This window comes from Capsicum annuum, chromosome 2, assembly GCF_002878395.1.
Source record: "Capsicum annuum cultivar UCD-10X-F1 chromosome 2, UCD10Xv1.1, whole genome shotgun sequence".
Lineage (NCBI taxonomy): Eukaryota > Viridiplantae > Streptophyta > Magnoliopsida > Solanales > Solanaceae > Capsicum > Capsicum annuum.
Genome location: NC_061112.1, coordinates 90,699,421 through 90,708,431, shown reverse-complemented (window position 1 = coordinate 90,708,431; position 9,011 = coordinate 90,699,421).

Below are 9,011 nucleotides of genomic sequence, written 5' to 3'. Positions count from 1 at the left end.
AAATGGAAATGAAAGAAGTTTCTATGAGGCACTTAACATGATATTTGGAAGACCAACCCATCCACTCAGAGATCTATTCACAATTGAGCTACCTGATTTCATAGAGCTTAAGATTTTCTGAACCCAAGGCTGGATATTGATGAGGGAGAGAATTCAGGATTTAGCAGAAGAAGAGAAACTCTTTAAATAAGAAAAAATCACCTTTGTGAATTCTTAAACGGAAAAGGCTCAAAAATATCTTAAATAGCTCAAAAATGCCCCTCGTTAGATATTTGGCTCAAAAATAGCCCTCCGTTAAATATTTGGCTCAAAAATACCCTTCCCTCTAACGGAATTCAGAAAAGGATCAAAAATACCCTTGAACTATCTGAAATGGGTCAAAAATACCCCTCTGTTAAATATTTGGCTCAAAAATACCCCACCTTAACGAAATAAAACTATTTCAATTGAATTAAACCCTAACTTTAACTTTTTAACCCTAATACTTTAATTTTTTTACATAAAAGAATTTTTTTAATTTTAAAAATAAGATAATGAAAAAAAGTATTTGAATTATAATATAAATTGGTTGAATTTGATTTGAAAAATAAACATACATTTATTCTAAAAAGGTATTTTCACTTTAGATCTTTTTAATCTTTAAAGAAATTAACGAAATATAAATAAACAAAATTAATGAATATAAATTCTCACTTAAAGAAATTAATGAAATAAAAATTAAATGATGAACTTTATATAAATTAACGAAATAATTGAAAAAATTTAATTTCGTTAAATACCCCTCTGTTAAATATTTGGCTCAAAAATACCCCTCCCCTTAACAAAATTAAATTATTTTGATTGAATTAAACCCTAACTTTAACTTTTTAATCCTAATACTTTAATTTTTTTGCATAAAAGTATTTTTTTAATTTTAAAATAAGATAATGAAAAAAATTGTTTGAATTATAATATAAATTGGTTGAATTTGATTTGGAAAATAAACATACATTTATTCTAAAAAGGTATTTTCACTTTACATCTTTTTAATCTTTAAAAATATTAACGAAATATAAATTTTCACTTAAAGAAATTAACGAAATATAAATTAAATGATGAACTTTATATAAATTAATGAAATAATCAAAATAATTTAGTTTCGTTAAGGGAGAGATAGTTTTGAGCCAAATATTCAACATAGGGGTATTTTTGACCTATTTCAAATAGTTCGGAAGTATTTTTGATCCTTTTCCGAATTTCGTTAGAGGGAGGGGTATTTTTGAGTCAAAAATCTAATGAAGTACATTTTTGAGCTATTTCAGATAGTTCAAGATTATTTTTGAGCCTTTTTCGATTCTTAAATAATAAAAATAAGGAATTACAAGGACGATTCCTTTACCCTACAGCCATACAGGAGGTGCTCAATACGGGTGAAGATATATTTATCAATTAATAGTCGACCAATTTCATCTAGACCCTAGAGGAAGTCACTCCTAGTACCTAGACCATGAAAAGCATCTCTCAAATGATTTGAGGTGTGTACAATTGAATAAAGTGGGTGGGAGTAAAGTCAACCCCTAAGGTCATAGTGATAATCAGGACATATGAGAATGCCCTCCAAATGATAGATGCCACTTGGCCAAAAAAGATGATGTATTTCTCACATACTTTGAGGATAAACCTGAAAATGGTGCCTTGTCCAAATCTCATGGAGAACAGGTAAGTATAATCCCCAGGTAGCCTAACTAGGGGGTAGAAATGTTTTCTAGTGGTAGGGGAGAGAGAACATCAGTGCTAGTGGACCAGTCATAATCTGTTTTGACCCTCATCAACTTGGGAAACATAACAAATGACAAAGTGGATTCTTTATTATCCAGAGTCATCCCTAATAAATGGCAAATGTAATCCTTAAGGAACTTGAGTTTCCAAAGGACTATCAAATTTAACATAGGACTCAACCTCCTTGGGGTCTATCCCTAAGGAAATTTTCCAAGGATTCAACATCATGTCTCAAGAGAGGATGGTGGTGTCTAAGCCGGTGGATTCTACATTTGCAGTGATAGCTACAAATCTATGAGGGAGGGGCTATCTGAAGTATGGTTAAAAGGGAGCTTTTCTGAAAAGAGAAAAAGTAGGATAAAGAGAACAAAGTTTGGAGGTGATCCTATTGAAGAGATAAAGAAAATGACATGAACAAGAAGATATTTTATAGAGCTAGAAACATTTAATTATTCTCAAGAGACATGTGAAGGCTACACGTTTACACAAGTATTCAAACGAAAGATGGGTAGGGATGTACAATGATATAGATGTCACATCGAGTTTACTACTTAAGGAATTCACAAAGTGTGTGCTTTTCATACTTCACGAAGTCACGTGAATTTACCTCCACTAAGTGGAGGGACTATTTTGATGGGGGGTAAATATGATTGGGGACACGTGAGGAACGATGCCTTAGTCCTATAGAGTGTTTTAAATTTCAGGAGGCCTCCTCCAAGATAACAATGGTATAGATTTTGTCTCATACAAGTTGGTACGTATTAGAGAGTCATCATCCATATAATGGCATGACAAAAAAAGGACAAATTGGAGACAAAAGTGGCAGGCTTCTCAAAAGCGTGGATAAGCTCATACGGATCTGAATCTTGCAGAATATTAGCTGGTATATTACAAAGGACTAGGTGTATGGAACAAAGGCATAAACTTTAGGGCTATAGTGGCTTTTTTTATTTTCCAAGGCCTTATCATCATAACCTGTAAATAGAAGACTCTCCTCATTTGTGAAGGTCTCTCAAGCAATACAATTGTAGCATACTTATCTTTTGGGATTCAAACACTTTCTTTTGCTTGTGAATACTTATGTTTTGGGATTCAAACACTTTCTTTATTTTCATATTTTTTTGCTATTAAACAGATATTTTATGTTATTGAGTAGGTAATCTCGAGCTCGCCCATACTTGACTCAGACTCGATTCAGACATGCTTAGATTTGCTTATCTTTACCTCGTTTACTCTGTTTACATTATACTCCGTCTATTTATATTATATACTAACAATCAGACCACTAGGAAATTAAGCCCAAATTAGGTTATGTTGTAAGACATGTTCTTGACCCCCCCCTTCCTCCCTCGTTCAAATTTAAATGTACTAATTTTAGGGTAAACAGGTTCAACAATAGTGATGTCATTCCTTGGCAATAAATCAATTGCTTTGAAATAGAGTAGTACAATTCTCATTCACAATTACATCCTCTGGATGTTGTTGTTAAGCTATAGTCATAGGTACATTCATAGCCATAGGTATAGTCATGTGGTCCCGTGACACGATCCAAAATTCGGACCATATCGTATGGGCACCTCAAGCTCACATGAACTAGAGGTCATGCCGATAACTCAACCTAATCGTCTCATCGTACCATAGGATTCGGATGAACTCCAACTCACACATAAAGATAGCAGAAATAATACCGTAAGTCAATATTAGATTCATAACAATAAGTACGCCTAGGTTCACAATTGTTCACAATACCTCAATACAAAACCGAAGTCAATAAATATATGTGTCGGGACAAGCCCCCAAATAGAGCCAAACCAAGTTTAAATAAGACTAAGTTTAAAGATAGGAGACCAAGAAGTGAATGCCTTCCGAGGTGTGGAAGCTCACCACTTCGAGTCAATGCAACATCCGCTTTAAACATTTATTCACTACATAGAAGAAGAAGATGATGATGCTCCATCCCCTATGTCGCGTAGGGACATAATGCTCAGAGATGGTTAACAGTTGGAATTCTAGTATATAACATAAGGATAAGTGATAAAATAACATCATCAATCAACAACAAGTCAATATATCACAATTTATCTCATTCATACACTTATCCATACATATAGGTATATCACATGCCAACCAAAGGAACAAGACTCATCAATCATGCTTTAAGTAACCAATCATCATTCACGAAATGGAGGACTAAGACCTCCTACACTTATAGCTTCAAACATTCTCAATAGGCTAAGGACTCTAACAACATTCATATTATCATTAGGCATGGGACTTTAACTATACGCACTCATCCATTAGTCAAGGACTATAACCATATATATACTCACACAAACAAGGGACTCTAACCGCACGCACAATCATCTAGGCAAGGGACTCCAATCTCATGCTCGCTCATTAGAGAAGGGACTCTAACCACATGTGTAATAACACACATTTTTCTTAGTCTCATTTAGTTCCTAGTGTTTCAAAGGTCAACTTCAAAGTGTATAACTCTAGATATGTGTAGAATTTTCCAGCTTTAGACCCACCAATATGTAAAAAAATTAAGTCAGCTTTTCAACGATATCAATTTTGCCTTAATCTTAAAATCGATTGAAAAGTTATGATGATTTTAGTGAAAAGCAGTAAAGCACCGCATCTCGGTGGAGGACAGAATCGCAATCGTCCTTTCTCCGGTGAAGCACCACGATTATCTCACGTCCCAGTAAAGCCTAAATTCCCATTCTTCTCTTTCCAGTAGCTCACCGCGATAAGCCAGTATCACGCCACAAATCTTAATGGGACAAACACCGGATCGAGGTGGAGTGCAAAATGGGACTCGTTCTTTATCTAGCAAGCCCAATACAATTTCACCACGTCGCGTCAAGGGCCAAAATCTCATTTGTCCCTTATCCAGTACGGCACCGTGATTAGCACCGCATCACGCCGAGTGTCAAAATCGGGTGGCCAGTTCTGAATTTTATTTTTAAAAGGCAATTTAGTCTTTTCCAAAGCCCCTAATCATGAAAAATATAGAATTAAACCCATTCTAAGCATTATATGCTCATTATTCATCAAATCCCTCTCAAAGAAACCCTAGAGATTCAAAACTTAATCCTCAAGAAATCTAAATTCCACCATTATTTTTCAAAATAACCCAAAATTCAAGGTTTCCAATTTAAGAACACCAAGAAACAATCTTCAAGAGCACAAATAGGAATCTAAGGTCAAGCTTCTTCATCTAGTTCATCAATTAAGGTATGTGGGGTTTTGAACAAGGATAAATCTTTCATCTTTGTGCCCAAAACTTGCTTTCAATTATGTTTTAACATGAATATACATGAATTTCAAATTAGGGTTCATACCCAAATATTGTTATTTGAAGATTATGATGTTTCAAGTGAATTAGATGTTGAATTAAATGTCTACTTTTGTATTTTTATGTGTATAATATTATTTTCCAAATTTAGAATTTGATTTATCGATGCTTTTGTTATCAAGCATGAACTTTATGAAGTTTTGACATGAATTTGATGCATGAGATATTAATCCCTAGTTTGATATTGATAATCCAAGAAGTTATGCTTTTAAGCATCCCATGGTATGATTATGATCAGTTTTGGTATAAAGATTTGATCCTTTGATCTTTAGCTAAAGACATGGAATCCACTTATAGCTTAAATTTCAGTTTTAAATAAACAGATGCACAGTTAGCTTTCAGTATGAATCATTATGAATTTTAAAGTGAATTTCCTACAAAATAAGCATACAAATTAAAGGGAGTAGTATTTAGCATCGAGTGGGAAGCGTGGGTTTAGCGCATCCTAGTTTCCTAGAACTACGAGCCAACGTAGGTACAAATTCAGTTATTTCTATTTCTATATGGAATACAGTTACAGATGTAATCACCTAGCTCAGGTAATACTCCTTGGTAAAAGTATGACACCTTTTCCCAACACGAGGTTTTCCCCTTAGGGGAATTAGACGTGGACACTATGATAGCTCACATAGTGTATGCCGGTTAGAAGAACCTCTCTATAGTTTAAAACCTTACAGAACAACTTTTAAAAGAATTCCCTATAGTCTAGTAGTTCAGCTTTTTGAATTTGAATGTGATGGCTCACCAGATTTTCATTGTATGTTTTAATATTCATGATTTATGATTTTCAGCTTTGGTTATTCAAAACGATGTGAGTCATTACATTTAGCATGCATGTTTTATGAATTTTGATAACATTGAGATATTATTTGTACTTATGCATTAACCCCTACATGCTCAGTAATCCTCAAAGTACTGATCCACATATACGTTTATATGTTGCAATGTTTAATAATGTAGGCTTAGGTGCTCAGTCTCAGCAGCGTGAGTGGTTTTGGGCATCTCTATCTATATCCCGACATTTGGTGAGTCCTCATGGTTCGAGGACCTATTTTTCAGATAATCAGCTTTCATAGTATTTGATTAGTTGCTTTCAGTTTAGTTCGAGCCAATTAGGGGTCTGTCCTAACAGCTCTCTAGTTCTTAGTAGTAGAGGCTTGTCGGACTGCTAGTTACGATTCAGACTTTCAATATTAGTTGTTCAAACGTCATATTCAGTTGATTTCAGTTCAGTTCAGATAATTCAGTATTTTAGTATTTTTACCTACTTAAGATACCTTGATATGAGTTGCAGACTTAGTAGAAGGATTACAAGGTTAGTTTGAGACTACTCTTAGTCTTCAGCAGCGTGTGACATCTCGTGACTCATTTTTGGGGTGTTACAACATATCTTATTTGGACTTTAACCACAAGTCGTTTCCTTCAGCGAGGTGTTTGGACCTCGAGAGATCTCTTTAAGTACGGAAATTTAACCTCGAGCAGTATCATTGAGCAAGGGACTTCAACCTCAATTCATTCATAAGGTAAAGGACTTTGACCTCAAGCCGTCACAACTATCATTTGTTGGTATTTGGGACTTTAACCCTTTTGCCCATGCATCCACATACATTCAATTCAAAATTTAAGGATTTTAACCATTTTGGGCCAATTCAACACTATACATGACCACATGGTCATTATAGGAGCCTTCATTGCTCAACTATTTTAATAGGCCAATGCTTTCACTTAATTCAACATACCATGCAAATTATAGTCATCAAGACCCTTACACAAGTCTACACCATAATCTTACCACACTCGGGTTCAACCCACAATTTAAGGTCATCCTTACATCTAGGGACTTTACCCCTTTTCATTAGCCATCAACAAGGTTATCAATTTCACTATACGTGGTTCATAATTCCTTTAGCACATCATTTATCAATCATCCATGTTCATCTTTATACCTAGGGACTTTACTATTTTTCATTAGCCATCAACAAGGTTATCAATTTTACTACACGTGGTTCATAATTCCTTTAGCACATCGTTCATCAATCATCCATGTTCATTGGTCCATTGCCCTAGTTCAAAACATCACAACATGTGACTAGACAATTCACTTAGATATTTTAATAAACAACTGATATGTTCATACTTTCAACAAGGCCACTTTCATGGTATTTATTATCAAGATTAGGGTTACTCATGACCCTCATGTTAATCCACATGCAACAAGCATCCACACATGCAATCCATCATTAATATCACATATAAACATAAATCTAAGCAAGATTCAAGATTATACATCATTAGAAAACAAAACCCCTTTCATTTGATTTCAAACCACCATGTACACTTACTAATTCAAGTGTAAAATACATGGGTTGAGAGGTATGGAGACACATGTCTTAAACAATTTAAATCACTAAGAAACTTGACTCTTCCTTGACACTAGATGAGCTCTCTTGAAACCTTAACCTCCAATCTTGCTCCAACAACCCTTTAGAGTGTTGTGAGTCTTGTAAATGAAGACTTATGAGGCTACATTGCCTTATATAGTAAAGGGATTTAGGGTTTAAGGCAAGGAAAATGACCACAATAGCCTTAATAAAAAGCTGGAAAGTGAACTCATGCAGGGGTACGAATCCCTCATACGGTTCCCTTAGCAATTGTACCCTAGGATACGAGTGGTACCCTAACTCGTACCCTAGGCTTTTCCTAGGTCAACCATACTATTGTGGGTATGAGTGGACACCTTTGATTTATATCCAAAGCGTACGACTCACCCCTAACTCATAAGCTTCACTTGTGACAAAAACAGTTCGCTTGGTTTGAGGTTTCACTCTATAAAGTTGAGTAGTATACGTCTCGTATGCATTGGTTAAAACCAAGTGGAGACCATGTCATATAGTAGATAGTATGTTACCCTCTTGGACTGATCAAGGTACGAAAGGGGAGGGCAAAGTGGGTACGAGTCGTGACCAGGGGTACGACTCAAGTCTCTAGTCGTACCCAACTCAGAGGCATAAAAATAAGGTTGTTCTTAAATGGTTGACAACCTAGGTGTTTCATCCCGAGTTCCATTTACAGCAAAGGTTTGTCTGTAGACAAATTGGCAACAGATGGAATCTTAGCACCTTTTGCCAACAAATTTTCCTATTGTTCAGTAGTCCTACATGAATAGAAAATGCTTCATTGCTCTAGGGCCTAAACCCGTTACTTTGGTGGACTTCAAAATATTGGGGGAGGGGAACTGATCACTGCCACTAGAGTAGGCATTATCAAGTTCTCTTGTTCAACTGTTGTCAATTTCTTATATCTCCTCTGATGAATTGTTGTTAGTTCAGTATCCAATAGTTATTATATATTGTTTGCCACTTTCTTTTCGTTTCACCACTCTTGCAATGACCCACAGAGTTACGCCGCTAACATGTACCTAGGGTTTTAACGTGTGTTACAGACCAGCCACTCTACCTTTTTAGTTTTGATATATATTTTTGAAAAACAAAAATATTTTGTTGAAGTAACCTAGTTAATTCTTACATATTTTAAATCATATATCTAATTTTTAAAATTTCTTTGTCCAAGAAAAGATATTGTGCACCTTCCTAAAAGAAATTTTAAAATATATTCTATTACATAAAAAAAGAAAATAACTCTTCAGGAAAAAGGGAAAATGTTTTCCCCATACCAGTCTGAATTAGTAAAATAGACGTATACTACAAACTACAACTTCAACCTAAGTGCTATTTGTGAGTGTTTGTTCAAATGAAACTGAGTACGCAAAAAAAAAATATCACTTCAAGAATAAGATAATCAAGTTCGAATAACTTGGCCGGTCAGAGAATTCTGCGTTTATTTGATTAATTGGTTGAAAGTACCTGTCTAGAACTCCACAAATGAATGCTTT